Genomic DNA, 18,137 nt, shown 5'->3' with positions numbered 1-18,137 from the left:
GGACCGGAGAGTACACCTGAAACTGCCCTTTGGACATGCCTGGATAGGTACAGTGAGATGTTTTACTGACTGGCTGATAAGGTCGAATTGCAAGCCTTGTCCTTCTCTAGAGTATAGAGGGTCTAGTGCTAAGGTTTATTAGTGCTTGCTATGAGTTTTGAGCAAGTGTTGGGCAAAGAAGTGAATGGTTTGAGTGCTTAGGTTGAAAGGTTGTCTAGTTCCAAGGGAAAAATTGAAGAGTACACTTTGTGGAGCCGGGAATAGTTATACCCTGGCTAACCAGCACTGCCCAGCATGCAAAACTGCGCTAATGCGGGTTTTATAGCAAATTCCACTGGATAGAGGGAAGATAATTGTAGAGGGTTTCACCAATTGATTTTTTAGGTTTATAGATGTCAACGAGGTTTTGGTTGGTGCTTCTAAGTTTTCTGGTTGGGAGGTAGCAATTTAAGATGTTGAAAATGTTAGGGCAGAAGGAGGGTTTGTAGACGATGGAGTGGATGATATTAAGTTGATAGAAAAGAAGTTGATTGGGGAACTCAAGCCAGTTCAGTGTTTTCAAAGCCAAACAGTGATGGGATTTAAGTTGAGTGTTGGCGGCAAATGTAGCTATTTTATGGTATGTATTTTCCATCTTATTCAGTAGTGTTGCCTGTAGGTTAGTGAGGAATTAGGAGCCATAGAAGAGACAAGGTAGGAGATAAGCAAGACAGAGTAACTGTCTTGCCTCTGGTGTGAGATATCTTTTGTTACGGTATAGTAAGCCAAACTTTTGGTTAGTATTTTTGATACAGTAATTTATATGAAGGCTGCACTTTAGTTTGTCATCAATTATGACCCCTAGTAGTTTGGTATGGACTCAACATTGATGGTGGTATTGTCTAACGAGGTGATAGTAATGGTTGAGGTGTTATGAGAGAGTGATTTAGGCAGAAATAGAAGTAGTTTAGTTTTCTTAGCATTGAGTATTAGCTGGTTATTGGTTAGCCAAGTCTCAATATTTGTGAAAGTTTGCTGGGTTTTGGAAAGCAGGTCTGAGAAATAATCAGAGGATGTGATGACTGTAGAATTATCCGCATATTGGATGAGAGTTGAGTCGGGGCCGGATTTATAAAGATTGTTAGTAAAAATGTTGAATAGAAGAGGCCCTAAGATGGAGCCTTGGGGCACACCTGTGGTGACTGGCAGAGGAGGGGACAGTAAGGTATCTCTGTGATATTCAATGATTGGTCTAATGAGTGCTTAGTATAGTGGGTAAAGACATCCCTTGATCTAGACACAATCCCTTTGTTTATAAGATGTGCAGTATAGAAGGACTTTCTTATAAGAATGAACACATTAGTCAAAAGTTAGGTAACTCTCCATATAAGTTCCCAAATCCTGAACAACTGGGTCAACTCTTAGAGGTTTATTGTCAATGTGGTAAATCCCTGGAGTAGATGACTTCCCAAAGGATACAATAATGCATTTTTGGCATTTATTTTCAGTCCATGATTTTAGCACTAGTTATTTATCTGTGACAAACCTTCCTGCAGGATGGCTAAAACATTTTAGCATTCAATGACTGCTCCTAGTTTGCACTCATCTGCAAAGTTAGTCAGCCAGAGCCCTTTGGTATCAGCTTTTACTTCAGAAAAGTAGGTGACAAACAGGTGATGGCCTAGCACAGAACCCTAGGGGGGCACACTGGTGCTTGGTCTCTATGTGGAGGTAACACGGGGAAAAGATTTTATTTTTGACAACATTTTTTTCCCAGATTACTGTTTAAGACTGTATAGCTGCTTTATGGATATTTTAATTGGTGGGGCAACTGCACCTGATTTTGAGAAGTTTTTAAGTTATAACACCTGACAACTGACTTTTTGTTTTAAAATGGTTAAAGAAGGGTGAGCTTGAATGTTTATACATAAGAAGGTAAATTGGCTATAAACATTTACAAAAATCATGTCAGATTTAAGAACTACTACTATCTTGGTAGCATTCAGAACTCATCTTCGGGACTATATCTTACAATTTAGTGTTTATAATGTCAAGATATGTAGCAGATAGTAAGATGTTAAAACAATCTCTCCAGGTTTTGCATAGATTCATAGGTAAATACTAGGCTAGCTGCCTCTTGGGACCATTTTTACCCTACTGAATTTCTCTTCTACATGTGAGACTCAAACCCTGTATCTTATGTCTGTGAGGTAAACACTGTAGCCATTATGCCAACCCCCAACCTCCCAGAACTATGAAGTAAAAACGTTAAATAAAACATTAGATATAGTAAGCCATGAAACACACATGATAGCAAAATCTGTTTTTTTAATGAATAATCTAATAGCAGTGTCGTAAGTAATAAAAACATGAAAAAGAAAGAGCAGAATGCAATACATTTTGCATTATAAAGACATCAAAGTACGGAAACAGAAAAACAGAGAAACCATGACATATTAGTATTCTTTGGGGGCCTGAAAACGTTTGTGATTGAGAAACTAAGCCTTCTATATACACACAACAGGCATCTGGAACAAACATTATATTACCAGGAAATAAAAGTGATCAAAAGTATTAAAAGTAGACATAAAGTTGGGGCTACCTATGGTATGAACACATTTCATCTAAGCAGACCTTCATATATTCTGCAACTAATAACATATACGAATGCAATGGTTATACAAATTGTCATAATCAAAATTGTATTTATTAAGCAGAATGCGAATTATATGCATGATGTTATATAGATAAAAAAATAATAATAGGTAAATGTAACAAATGTTTGAAGGAATGCATATGCGAACATATATCTAACATCGAAAGAAGAGTAACAACCAATGCCTTGTATATATCTATTCTGGAAGAAGGGAACCAGCATGTATTCTGTTTTAGTGAAAACACAGCAAGAATGCAGATATTTAAAGCAAGACTAAACTGTTTGACTGAGGATAGATAACTGAGTTAAGGGCTGACAGATTCCCTGGTCCAAATAACACTACTAGTCTGAAAACTGTTTTGAAGTGCTGTGGCTTTAAAAAATAGAAGGACCTGTTATTAAATTATGTCATATGACATACTAATAATTATGTAATCAACTATGTACATCTATGTTTTAGATCACGTGAGAAAGCATGATTTAGTGTGAAAGCTTGTGTGGCTTTAATAAACTTTTTTGTCCTTTAAAATCCTTAGATTCAAGTGTTTCTGGAGTGTATTTACATTGTGATGACACCAGCTTCTCCCCTACTCTCTCCCCAACCTCAGGGCATTCATAGCACTACAGTCATGAAGTCTTCCCCAAATGGAGGGACAAGATTCACTCAGTAAAGGGGATACATTCTGGTATCCCCTAAGACGTGGTGGCTGTAGGTGAAGAAGGAGCTATAGGAGAAGACATGGATCTGAAGTAAACAGTACCCTGTTCAAGAAAAAAAAATACTTTGCATTTTCACCATTCCCTTATGCTAAACCACAGTCACATGATCACTTATGGCCAATGGTACCTCCAAGAGGAGTATTAAGACTCATTAAGAATTCTATCTTTCCTAGTACAGTTTTAAACTAGCTGATGGAGTCTCTCATTGTTCAAGACCTCAGTTATCTCCCACTCTACCCCTGTGATCAGACTCTCCCTGGTAAATTCAGATCCCCCATGAGTATTACCCCATTCCTGTTACCCATGAGTATTACCCCATTCCTCCTACCCCACTCTTTTATTCTCTCCTTGAGTCTCTCATGCTCACGTCATGAAGTGTCAGGGGATGATTTAATATATTAACCTAGTAACTCTGCCACCTTCAGCTACCATAACTGCTAGGTTTCTTAACCAAGGTTTCACTCCTGCCCAGTCCTTTCACCTATTGTTAATTTGTTGTTCTCCCTCCTTTATGAATTCACATCTGATGTCTTACTTTATGTTGACAGCTACTCCATCCCTTTGTTTCTTCGTCTGACATTACTTAACAGACTGTTCCCAAGCACAGCCATATCCCAGGCCTCTTGTCATTGGCCCATGTCTCTGTAACACCAGCAATGATCACCCACACCTTCTGCATCACTATTTGCAGATTCCATTTCACCCCACTTCACATAAATGCTTGCAGATCCGCTACCATCTTAACACATTCCTTGCAGTGCAGAGCAATATTACCTCGCCATACCAATTTGTTCCTTTGCAACATTCCATATATCTTTTTATGTTATCTCAGCTATCTCTGTACCTACCTGCCTCTTCTGCTTTTGTCATAGTACCTCCGCGTTTTGTCTTAATTTAAAGGTACGATCATTGATGTGTACCTTTATAACCCTAAAGTAGGATTAGCTGTTCCTTCTTGGTTAAGATGCACCCTATTTATTGCATAGACTTGGTCTCTCTATGAGGTCTACATACATCATATTACCTTCCAAAGAACTTCTCCTTTGGTCACTGCCATGGCCGCACATTATGCTTCCTAATCTGCTCCTTCCTCTGTGTGCTGGCTCTTCATACTTGTAAGACTCCTGGCCTCTCTGTTTGCCAGCTCCTTGGCCTCACTTGTCTCCTCTGATCGATCATTAGTACTTATGTGCAGTACAACATGTATCCACCCCTTTCACTTGGTAATCACTTTAGTCACATCCTCCCACATCTTACTGAGTCCAAATCCCATGACTGGTTCCATTGAAATCTAGCCTCTCCACTTTTTCCTGTTTGCTTAGACTCTTAAGTCATTCCCTCCAATGGAGCTCTGGAAGTTTGCAGTGTAACTTCCAATGGGAGGAGCCTAAGGTTTTTGAATCAAATTATGTCCTCATATTTCAAACAAGTGTTCCTATCTCCCAGAAACAACTGGGTTACTAAAGAAGTATAAATGCCAAACTCTTTAGCACAAACTATCTTTAAAGTGGGTACTATTCCAGGTTCTAGATCTTAAACTGAATTTTATAAATCACAGTAAACATGGTAACTATTAAGTTTGTAATATTTTGTAAATAACTTGCAATATCTCAGCAACCACTGTCTTTGCAACATGGCCTCCTTCTCCTTGTCCTCTCTTTCACAACTACAACTCCCACTTTCTCACGTCATCTCATTCCCCGACACCCCAGTTGCCTTTGCACTTATGACAATCTTCTCTACACACATCCGCTTGACCTATGCCTTTTTTGCATCTATTTTGTCCCACTCATTGCTATCGTCAGGTATTCTGTTTTACATCCTCCTCTCCTGTCACAGTATATTCTTACAAACCTGATTAACCAGTCCATTGCTGTCTTTAGCTCCTACATTCCACCATGAAACTCCCCCATTCTTTTTCAGACCTAAAATTCTCTGCCACCCCAAAACTCCCACTCCCTCAGTAAAACAGTAGCTCCTGACCCGGAGCACCTCACAAATCTCTGTCAGTATCTCCTGCTTTTCTTTTCTTTCAGCCTGTTTATATATATATATATATATACGTGGATGAGAATCTTAAAAAATCAGGCAAAAAGAATCATGTATTGTAGACAAGCTCATTTGAGATCTCAAATTAATCAATCACTTTTAACTTGTTTAGTAATCAAAGTTCTTTATTGAAAAACAAATAGATGAGACTTTCACCCTTAACCGAGCTTTATCAGCTCTAACTGCAGTTTACGTGACATGCGGTACTTATCTGCTTTAACACAGAGATCACTGTCACATAAACTGCAGTTATAGCTGCAGTTTACGTGACATGCAGAGATCACTGTCAGGTCTCTCAGGCTGGGGTCATAAACGTGTGTCATAGGCCGTTCATCCACACTACAATAGGATAAGTCTCACCTTTCATACCTGTTGTACTTAGCTACTCCTATTGGCAGCTAGTAGGTAATACTTATGTGCTGTATTGCTATCCTATGTGCTGAATTAATACAAACACTTTACATAAATCTTGTCCCTGGCTGTGTATATAACTATTGGTACATCATTATATCTGTGTTGTGATAAGGAGATGCTATTTGCCATGTTTACTTGGGGCAACAATTACTAAGAAATATGTGACAACCAGTCAAATTAAAATCCTGAAGTATTACACTGTAGTAATTAAAACTGCAGCAAATCGGGATAATCTGGCTAAACCTGTGACTGGCACTGTCACCTTTATGCCAGGAGCATACTACCCTTTTCATGACAGGATGAATTCAACTTTCTAGTGATATATCAATTATAAGTGTGTTCAGAGAGAAAAGAAAAGGCAGTGATTGTGCTGGGTCTAGGATAAACTGCAGCACTGTCTGAGGAACGAGAAAACTGATTTTTGTTTCAGTTTGTTCCATCTAAATGCTGTCAAAATAGGTACATTGTAAGAGGTTGTTACTAACATGCGTCATAAGTCCTAACTGCCAGAGAACTAATCCCTATCAAAGAGCAAAGTGTAGTTGTCACCATGGGAATCAGTGAGCCTCCTCTTGCTCTGTTTTGCTCTGTTTCAAAAAAAACCTTTCCAGAGATGTCCAGGGAGAGTGGAAAATCTGCAGTCATATGGACTGTCTAGCCCTTGATAGCACTGAGTTTACTCAGTCATTAAGCATAAGCAAGATATTAATTCATCTATAACTGAAACAAGTGAAAAATAATTCTGGATTATGTAACAGTCCCCCCCCCCCCCTCTATAACCACACTACCTTCTTGCAATCACTTCAAGACTGCACTAAAAACTCACTTAAAATCTCTGGTTATGCCCATGCACCAATCCCGACTAGTAACCCTCCTTTTACCTCCCCCTCCCATAGCCACCATGCCTCACACCATCTGATCATTGCATTCCTTCCTCTGCAGGCTCTGGCTCACCCTTTACCCATCCCTTCCCTTCTCACTCAATCTCTCAGACCTGTTACAACATGCTTAACTACCTCACTTCATCTCAACTCCAAATACATATCCAACTGGTGTACACCCAGCTCCCTCTCACTACCCCGTATACTACTCACCCAGTCTCCTCTCTTACCCCTCTGTCTTCCCCTTCCATCCCGTCAGCCCTTCTAGCTTGTTCCACCTTCGTGTGGAGCTTCTGCTCTGTATCTGCTCGAGTTTAGTGCAATATTTGTATATAAGATTTAGGTATATGAGTTTAGAACAGTATCTGTTGAGCTTAGTACTGTCTGTCTATACATCCTACCTTTACTCCTAGCCTCAAGCTAGATATTGGTATAGCTGTTCATTACTATGTTTCATATTGTATGTATAGCTAATGTTTGCTGCAGTTTGTATTATTTGCTACTGGTATATCTGTTCATTACTATGTTTCATATTGTATGTATAGCTAATGTTTGCTGCAGTATGTATTATTTGCTATTGTATGTATAGTCAATTGTTCTTCATGTACTCTGCTGCTCATTTATTGTTCTGTGGAGCTTTTCTCCCCGGGCCTCCACTGAAAAAGGACCTGTGTCCAGTTGGAATTTCCCGATAAACAAATGTAAATAAATAAATAATTTACAGACTGTTAATTCAGAACTAAGATATATTAGGCATAATATAAAGACAGACCCACAGCCAACAGTCTTACATACTAAAACAGTGCAAATGGATGTAAACTAACACAAGCTGAGCCTATGATGGGAGGGATATCACAAACGTATGAATCTTTGTTGAAAAGAGACCTAAAGGACAACTATGGCAGATAGTGCATTAATTCTAGTCTACCATCACTTTTTCCCCCTATCTAATGATCCCACCACTCACAAATGACATTATCACTCAAGGAAGCATTTAATTTCTGTGTTTTTTGAGATTCCGATTAAAGGGCTATTGGTACTGTGAGCCAACTTCCCTAAAAGTTTATTATCATGCTTGCTAGATCCTCCGACATGTCAACCATCTGCAGGAACACAAATTTCTGTAGAATTCAGTAAAGCACACCCTCCTCTTCTCTTTTTGGCCAAGAAAGGCACCACTATCTAATTATGCACACACTTTAGCATTTCCATTCAATCTCATCCATAAAGATGCCTTCCAATGTGCTTAGAAAACACTATCGCCCAGAAGCAGGAACTTCTACTGTAGTTAGCTGCTGCTGCAAGTCTTTGTTTTGTTTTCTTGTTTGCCTCGTGTAAAGAAAAACTCTGCTGCGTGGTTCCATTCAGCATTGCAGTCACTACTTAGTCCTGTAGTAGTAATTATTTATAAATTTATGGGTGGCTCAGGCTGCAACAGATGACTGGTGTCAAAGAATTAAGTAAGAGAAAACCTGTTTCAGTACTTCTGGACCAACACTGAACAACCAAGGTGCATTTTTAATTAATAATAGCATTAGATCCTGCCTACAAGGGTTAATTGGAGCTAACTTTCATATCGTGGTGATCTGAATCTCACTGATTTTCTGTTATGTTTGTATGCTGTGGTTATTTTGGGAGCTTGAAGTCTTGAAGGAGAAGATGGGATCATTTTCTGTTTTCAGAGCCGCAGTCGGCAATGGTTCCAGTGTTGAACTCCATGCCTACAGGTGGCATTCTGTTCTGAATTTTGTTTCATATTAAAAACCATTGTAGATAGGTGCATGTGTATGTGGGTGTGCCTTCTTTGAAGGCTGGGTGCCGGGCTGGCAACTCAACACCGTAAAAACTCACTGCCAATCATTAGTGGACCGGAGTTCCGCTGTGGTGACCCAAAAGACAGCTATTAAAAAAAAACTCTCACTTTTGGAGATTTATTGACTTGATTACTATTGGCATCAGTGTTAACAGGAGAGTTTTTTCCGATGAGGCTTTGTATGAGTTTTTTTTTTACACTACTTACAGTGTTTGTATCTAATTTTGGACCTTTGCCTCTCCAGTACATCATTATTCTTGTCTTTGCCTTAAATCTTGAGCAAAGAAGTTTAGTGCTAGGCTATCTTGTTGATCAATGCCATCGTATGAAAATGCATTACTGCGGTGGTGTTTACACTAGTTTTGCTTGTTTTTATTTGCATAAACTGTTTGACAGTTATCAGCTGGCTAATGGCAGTTGCTTCTTAATGAACCTCTCAGCTCCGTTCCATCCACAGAATCCTATCAGTGATAGTATTACCTTACTCACTAGAATGCACTTTTTTGTGACAGAAGGCTGCTACACTTTATGTAACGGTTGCCAGCTCTCTAATTTTGTAAGGTTAGTGACAGCTTGGACTTAAAACCTGTGGACAAATAGGAGAAGAAAAGCTTTCTAATTACCCTTTGTGGCGTTACCCTCCATAATCCACAGCTTACATCTATTGTTTTGGTGCTCTGAAAAATAAAAGTTAAGGATAAAAATGGAAGACCCACAACGCTTTGAAACAATGAGACTACAGAAACGGTGCTGTTCATTTTGTAAATAATGACTAGCCATGATATATTTTAGGAACTTTTGTTACTTTCTGAAGTAGTAAAGCCAATTAATTGAATGTATTGTGTACACTGTTACCTGCCAGATCTTCATCTGTACTTAACCAATAGCTACTCTGTATGTATTATTAAGATACTAAAACAAAAAGGCAAAATGCAAAATATGGATTTATTTTGATCTAATTGTCTAACTGACTGCAAGGGTTAATGTAAGAGACCCATGCTACTAGAAAATTGAACCTCTGATGGACGCGTATACATGAAAATAAAAATAAGATAAACTGAGGACTACTTTATGTTTATGTGAAATTAAAAAAGAGGGCTTTTCTGTAACATCTTAAGCTTTCCAGTTTTTGTTTGGTGGCATCTTACTGAAATGCCATCTCAGCAAAATTGTTCCATATAACTGATTATTTTTGAAGCTGCAATGCACAGTGTAATGCACCAATGCACAATATAATGCACCAATAACAACCACAGGAATTGACAGTGAATAGGTTCATAGGTTCATAGGTTCATACTAGGCTATCTGCCCTAGGGCATTTATAAGCCTAGCCAGAGTGTGTTTGGCTTTCGCCACCCATTTTAAATTAATTTTGCTATGCCTTTTTTTGAGGTTAGTATACTGTGCCTCTGTCTAACAGTGACACAGAAGTGATAGCCGGGGTAAACCTACGATCTCCCATCCACTCATCAAGATTCCTCTTGAAGAGAGTCAATGTGGGACTCTGCCTAACCTGGACTGGGATTTTATTCCAGAGTGAAGGGAGCCTCTGGGTTATGAATCTGTCCCTCCAGCATGTCCTATTTATTTCAGTGCTGAGGTTCAAGTCTCTCGAGCGTAGCTCGATGGGATTTGGATTTTCTGAGGTGCAGCATGTCCATTAATTCCGGGTTGGACATGGCTTTATACGTCAGGCACAGATCGCCTCTGAGCAGGCGGTATGCCACTGAGTAGAGCTGGAGTTTCTTTAACCGGGCAGCATATGGCATCTGTTTGAGCCCTTTGATCCTCTTGGTGAGGTACTTTTGGGGTCTTTCCAGTTGCTGCAGGTGTCTGGTAAGGTACATCCCAAAGGGGCATTGTACTCAATTATGGGCCTGATGAGGGATGAGTAAAGAGGTACGATGACCTCCCTGATCTAGATGTGAATCCCTTCATGATTAGGTGGGCTATATAAAATGTTTTTCTAACCACTTTGGCCACGTGGTTGTCAAATGAGAGATTGCTATCAACGTGGGTCCCCAGGTCCCTAATGACTTCTTCTGTACTTAATGGATTACCACCTATGTGGTAATTTGTGGGCACTTTGTTTTTGCCAAAGGGGATGACTATACACTTTTTGGTGTTTAGCTTGAGGCCATGGCTCTGGCACCAGTTGTCTGTTTCTATGAGGCCCTTTTGGAGGATGCTTGTGTCGGCTGGAGAGTCGATTATGGCGCCCAGTTTGCAGTCATCTGCGAACTTGGTCAGCCACAGTCCTTTCATGTTGGCCTGTACCTCCGAGAAATATATACCGAACAAGAGAGGTCCCAGGACTGAGCCATGTGGGACGCCACTTGTAACTGGTTTGGAGTGTGACATGGCTCCAGCAATTCTAACCATGTGGGTTCTGTCCTTGAGCCAGTTTGCAACCCATCTAGTGACATAGGGGTTTATATTTAAGCTGGTGAACTTATCTATAATGCCCGAGTGGGGTATTGTATCGAAGGCTTTTGCGAGGTCCAGGTAGGCTGTGTGGACCACTTTCCCCTCGTCAATGGCCTTGGTGACTGTTTCAAAGAAATCAACCAGGTTTAAGAGGCAGGATCTGCCCTTAATAAAGCCAAACTGGGTAGGATCCAGTGTCTGTAGGTCCCCAATATCTTTATTTATGAGGTCCATGATGATCCTTTCCATAGCTTTGCAGACCAAGCTAGTCAGGCTTATGGGGCGATAGTTTCCAGGATCCGTTGAGGCACCACCTTTGTGGAGAAGGACAACTGTTGCTGTACGCCACTCTTTGGGTACATATCCTGTAGTAAGGCTAAGATTGAACAGTAGTTTTATGTTTGGGTTTAGCTCTTCTTGGAGTTCATGTAGGACGCAGCCCGGGACACCATCTGGTCCCATTGATGCTGTGTTTTTTGCTTTGGAGAGGGCGGCTCGTACCTGAGCATCTGAGATGTCAGGGGGGCAGCACTCTGTTGGGATAGATATTTGCTCTTTTGGTGGGGAGAGGGGGGAGAAGTTTGCACTGAACCTGTCAGCTAGGATGTTGGCAATGTCTGTGGGCTCGGTGCATTTTTTGTCATTTTGGACTAATTCTGAGCATATCTGGGAATTCCCACCCAGGTTCCTAACATAACTAAAGAAAGCCTTGTGATTATCCTTAGTGTCCTGTGAAATTTTTCTCTCGAAGCTGGCCTTAGACGATTTTATGAGTGCACGTAGTTTTTTGCTAATACTGATCAGAGATGCCTTCCCTTTTTGGGATTTTGCTCTATCATGTAGTAGCCTCCTCCTTCTATTGTATAGTTTGTTTATGGCTGGGGTCCAACAGACAGGACGTCTGCCTTTGGAGGATTGGGTCTTGGTTTTATTTGGGATTGCATGATCCATGCATTCCTAAAGGTGTTCATAGAATGCGTTTATAAAGGATTCTGCGGTCTGGGCCGTATTTTCCACAGGCCCGGGGGCTTTGAAGGATTTCGCCTCGGTTTTGAGGCGTGTGAAATTTGCTTTAGAGAAGTTTTTCACTGTGGTTTTCTGGGCAGGGGGTGGGGTCGGGATGTGAATATCCAGTGAGATTAGTTTATGGTCTAATCTTACCAGTGAGGGATACACTTCTGGTCTGGAGCATAATGTCCCCATGTTGGTGATGATCAGGTCCAGTATGCTTTCCCCTCTTGTGGGAGTGGTAACAAGTTGTTCCATAGCATTTGAGTTTATAAATTCTAGGAACCTTTGGGCTAGGGTGTTGGAGCTAGAGTAATGCTCCCAGTCTATGTTTGGGTAGTTGAAGTCACCCAATATAATGGTGTTTGGAGAGACCTTCATATTTTCCAGTATTCTCAGGAAGGCCAAGTGGGGTTCCTGTGTTTGGGAGGGTGGTCTGTAGCAGGCTATAAATTGGAAGGCAGTTTTACCCACAGTTAGTTGCACATGGATAGTCTCTGATGCTTCGTGCTGTGCCACCAACCTGGAGGTGTGGGTATCTTTGATGAATATTGATACTCCCCCTCCTTTTGTGGTTCGGTCCAAGTTTTGGGGGCGAAATGGTATGAGGTATAACCTGGTAGTGCTGGGATGCTCTCGGGAGCCTTGAACCAGGTTTCTGTTACTGCACAGATATCGATGTTCTCCATGCTAAGGAGAGTTTTGAGTGCGTGCATCTTGAGGTTTAGACTTCTGGCGTTGAGTAGCATTACTCTTAGTTTCTTATCCCTTGTGATACCTATGAAGGTGGGTTTGTCTTTTGAGCCTTGCCCAAAAAAGGCACTATGGGGGTAGTAAGAGCCTTTGCCAATATCCGAAAGCTCAGGGGTGACAGGTGCAAGCCGTCCCTAGCGAAGCATCGTGGCTTGTCGAGCATGTCATCCCAGGCTGACAGACATTGGATCCCCTTTGAATGACACCAACACTTAAGCCAATTGTTGAAATTGATCATCTTGTCTTCATATTGTGGCATCATTCTTGGTGAGGGTAAAATGCTACTCGAGGTCAGGGTCATACCAGCCTGGGCTACATGCTCAGAGAGCTCCTCTATGTCTCTTTTCATGTAGTCCAGGGAGGTACATCTCAGGTCATTCACACCAGCATGGACAATGACTGAGTCATATTTGTACTTGCCTTGGAGTGACCTGAGTGCTTGTGTTATGTGGCGGATCCTAGCGCCCGACAGGCAGCTCACCGTGACCTTCTCCTTGGTGAGCGGGACGTCAGTGTGCCTGACGATAGAGTCACCTATTACAAGTGTATCAGGTGTGTTGTTTAGCCTTAAGGGCTGTGACTGTTCGGCACACTGGCTTTGTGAGCTATGTGTTGCACGTGTTTTGTTTTGGGGTAGCGGTTGCTTGGGTGTCTGCTTTGGAGGTCTCTGCTGCTTAGGCAGATTTTTATTTAGAGCCTCCAAGTATGTTTTTGTGTGTTTATGTGTTTGGTTTGTTGTCGTGGTAGGTCTATGTGAGACTGGAATTGTAGTGAGTGTGGTTTCCTTCTCCTCCTGACTGGTTACGCCAGTACTGAGTTGAGAGAGCTTAGCCTCCAGTTTGGCTATATGGTTGCATCTCTCACATGTGTTGGAATTTGTTGGGAGGAGGAGAGGGTTGTCTGTGTACATGAGGCAGTTGTAACATTGCCTCAAGATTCCCAGATTCACCAGCTGGACCGGAGAGGAGACTGACAACTGACCTTTGGACATGCTAGAATAGTATTGGGAATTCCTTTATAATTGAAAAAAGGGCCAATGGGGAACAAGGAACTCAAGGGAGTTTGTGAGGGTGTAGTGCTTTTAATTTTTAGAGCTGACTTATATAATTGCTTTAGTGAGCAAGTGCCAGGTAACTTAAATGCAATGTGTTACAGGTAACTTAAATGCAAAACGACAAACAGTAACTTTCTTTCAAGTGAAACAAGGAAATAAGTACAGTAAGCAATGCAGATATCACTAGGGATCCACAGAAGTGCTAAAAGGCCGCGTTTTAGGTGGAATTAGCATTTCAGGGAAATAAACAAACAACAAGCATACAAATAAAGCTAGATTCAGCAGGCCTGGATCTAATCTATGCTACAGCAAACAAGGTGTACCAATTTCAGTAAGAAACAGTTAGAATATGCAGGCACTATAAGCCTCTAACCAGAAATTCCCTGCTCAGAAGGGCAGAGTCCAGCCTCTCTTCCCACAAGAGTGCAGACCGCAATCCTTCTTAACGTAAAATAACTGGCCTGAAGCCCAAGTGCTTAAACCAGAACTAATACACTTTTAGAATAACAGACACTGAGCTCTCAATTAGCAGTTCCCAACTTAGAAGGACGTAAGCTACCTGTCCTGCCATCACAGTGCAGGCCACAAACCTTCCTAATGTAAAACAACTGGTCTGAAGCCCAAGTGCTTAATCCAAAAGACTTAGAAATGATAGCTACACTTTAATCAAGTTACTACCAGCAGTAATAAATACAACTGAATACTTTAAAGAATGCCTGGATTAGTGCTCAAGTTATACAAACAAAGCTAGATTCAGCAGGCCTGGATCTAGTCTATGCTACAGCAAACGAGGTGTACCAATTTCAGTAAGAAGCAGTTCAAATATGCAGGCACTATAAGCTTTAACCAGAACTTCCCAGCTCAGAAGGACAGAGTCCAGCCTCTCCTCCCACAAGAGTGCAGAACACGAACCCTCTTAATGTAAAATAACTGGCCTCAAGCCCAAGTGCTTAAACCAGAATTAATACACTTTTAGAATAACAGACCCTGAGCCCTCAATCAGCAGTTCCCAACTTAGAAGGATGTAAGCTACCTGTTCTGCCCCTACAGTGCAGACCACAACCCTTCCTGATGTAAAACTGGTCTGAAGCCCAGGTGCTTAAACTAAAAGGCTTACAATGAGTTACACCAAGCAGTAATAAATACAATTGAGTATTTTTAAGATGACACAAAAGCAAAATAAAGTAGGAAAAAACAGAAATACAGTAAAAGCAGATAAATTTTTTTTTTTTTTTTTTGGAAAGAGAGAAAGGAGTAGCAGAAACTAAGCTGATTGGCCTTCTCAAATACTCTCCCTGTACTGGGTAGAATGAGGTAATGACACTAGACTGGGAGGAGGGTCCCAGATCAAATTTACACTAGGGGCGGGCAACTGCAAAGCCACCAACTATAAAAACACTATACCAACAGGGAGGGAGGGTAGGAAACAAACAGCAGAAATGTTACTCACAGCTGAAAAGCAGCAGTGAGCCTTTAAATGAAAGTTTTAAACAGCTAAAGGAGCCACTAGAAAAAAGAGTTTAACTGCAACAAGTTATCATAAACAAACAACCCAACAGATGCTTAATAAGAGTGGACAATTTCCAGTTAATACCTCACACACAGTGAAACTAGCTAGAAAAAATACACAGTACACAAAGTGCTATAAACAACAAAGAAATAAAGAACAAAATAAACAAAAAACAGGATACTTAATGTTATATATTGTAGTTCCGAGTTTGCTGAGTGTCCTTCCTTCGATCAGCTCACTGGTTTCCTTTATTTTGTACTCTTCAACCACAGTGAATTCTTTGGGAGTCCTTGTGATTTTGACCTCACAAACAACCCAAAAAAACAGAAATCATTCCATTATTTAAAATGTTTCTCTTCCAAACTTCTCCTTTAAGTCTTCTTTTCCTGACCTTTAGTGTAACATCTTACCAACACCACCTACTCCTACACTACCCTTCCCCCACAAATTCTAATTCTTCATCACTCCATGGTTAAGTTATACACTTTGATGTAGCACCAAACCTTTTTAATTCAATCAAAGCAGTATGTTTTACATATAGATATGCACACCAACACACCATACCTCTACTCCAAAAATATACTAATATTACATTCAAGTACATAATCCAAGTAATTAAGTAAGTAAGGTTAAACCTCAAAATTAGCGGTGACATCCACCCAAATCCATGCCCCAAAACTAATCTACAACACCTAAACATTCCACACCTTTCATATGCTCACATTACTACTAACCTTACTCAAAGGAAATCAGATCTCTTACTTCTAAATATGAATCTTAGGTGCACAGTGAACAAAACACATGAATTTGGTTAATTTGTCTCACTCTATTACCTGGCTAAAACCTGAGATAAGTGACAATGAAACTCTAACTCAAACTTACAGCATCCATAGATTGGACAGAATAAACAGATGCGGTAGAGGTCTAGCTATTATTTACAAAAACACACTCAAACGTCAACGTTTAGAACTTAACCCTCCTAAATTCAGTAATGTTGAAATACTATTTACTAGATGTGAAATAAACTCCCAGTAAGCCATAACTATTATAGCACTACATCCCTCCTAGTAACAACCCCACCTTAACTGAGGATTTTCTTACTTGGTTGTCCTTTAACATTCTCTCAAGAAACTATAGCAGTGGATGACTTTAATACAGACGGCTATCCTGCACTTCAGATAATCCTACAAATTTCATAAATTTATATGGATTTTCCCAGTTAATTCAATCCTCAACTAGAATTGACAAAAAAACGAAAAGACAGTCTCTACTAGATACTTGAACTGTAGAAGGCCAAGAAGAGCAGGAAACCAGCACGACCAACCAGTCACTATAACAAGTAATTTAATACAAAAGTTTTAGCGCTTTCGTCAGGATTACAGCAATGACTTCATCAGAAGTTATTCCTGCTCTTCCTGGCCTTCTATACTTCAAGTGTCATGTGTTCCGTGCTGGTTCTTGGTTTTTTACAGTCTGTACTAGACTGGATTTTAACCAATAAACCTTCACTTGCCTCCTAGTCAAGGTTGCCTCCCAGATACTGTTAGTGACTATCTACCCACCTACCTCGTCAGACAATATGTACACTCCCATAAAAATACTACATATAGACAAATTCGCAATGGAAAACATTTCTCACCTCAAACATTCGTATCGAGCTTACAGCAATGCGACTAGACCCCGTTATTATCTCTCCTACTAGATAATGCCATATAGTATTTTAATAATACGTTTTTAGACATACTCAACAGCCAAGCTCTTCCTAGAACTGTTAGAATTAAGACAAACTATGATCCCTGGCTAACCAGTGTCCACAGCCTCTGTAACCTTTTCAAAGAAGTGAACTATTTAAATCAGTCCAAGGTACCACAAGAATTTTCTTAACTATGTAAATGTAACAGAGCCTGTCTTTTTTAAAATCAGACTGAGTAGAGTTTGGATCAGTTATGTTGCCTATGTATGCATAAATGAATACTGCTATGATATGTTCCATATCCTTGCATGTAAGGCTAATAAGGCTGATGGGCTTATAATTACCTGGGTCTGTAGATGGACCGTCATTGTGTAAAGGAGTCACTGTGGCTGTTCTTTGGGTAACAGTTACAAACCCTTTGGTAGGTTGACATTCAGCAGTTTAAACTGTGCTTAAAATTGTGCACGTTTAGCACTGATGAGACCTTGCAATATCTGTAAAAGGTACAACTATACCTAGAATTCTGAGCATAAACTGTCAGCAGCAGTCCCACTGTGTGGACAAATAAACACCTACTGTTATATAAAAAAAGGTTCTAAAGAATAGACCTGAAAAATCCTCACTTATACAAAAAAGCCATAACTTCAGCAAGACCAGAAATCTCATACATGTCACATATATCTTCATAGGTGGTCAGTAACCTTACAGCCATGGAAAATATCAAGAGGTTCAGCCACATCACCTAGTAATAGTTGAAAATACTATGTCCCTTAAATTGAATTACCTCCACATATCCCAGCTAACAATTTCTGTTCATGCAGTCATCCTGATTGGTTTAAAGGTTCCTAGGGATGTAACTGGCTTCATATGTAATAAGATTCTAGTCTAGAATTGATGGATATGTTGTGCTGAATACCTGTCATGCCAGAAGGCTTTGCTAATGTGAGAGAGTGGTATGCAGTGATTAGAGACATGAACAGTCCCTGCATGTCTGTCACTCCTCCATCCCGAAACAGGAGCTCTTTTTGCTGGAGCCACTGGATCTCCGACAGGCATGATAGGAGCAACAAAGACACAACTTTTCTCAGAATAGACAGGATGATGGGCAGCCACTGCATCCTATATTACTCAAATAATCCTTCACCAACCACAGCTCATTTCATAACCCAGGTCACACATG

Source organism: Protopterus annectens, chromosome 15.part0, assembly GCF_019279795.1.
Source record: "Protopterus annectens isolate FY-2018-M chromosome 15.part0, PAN1.0, whole genome shotgun sequence".
In the NCBI taxonomy this organism is placed as follows: Eukaryota; Metazoa; Chordata; order Ceratodontiformes; family Protopteridae; genus Protopterus; species Protopterus annectens.
The sequence above is the reverse complement of the archived record's forward strand: the minus strand, read 5'-3'. Positions refer to the sequence as shown.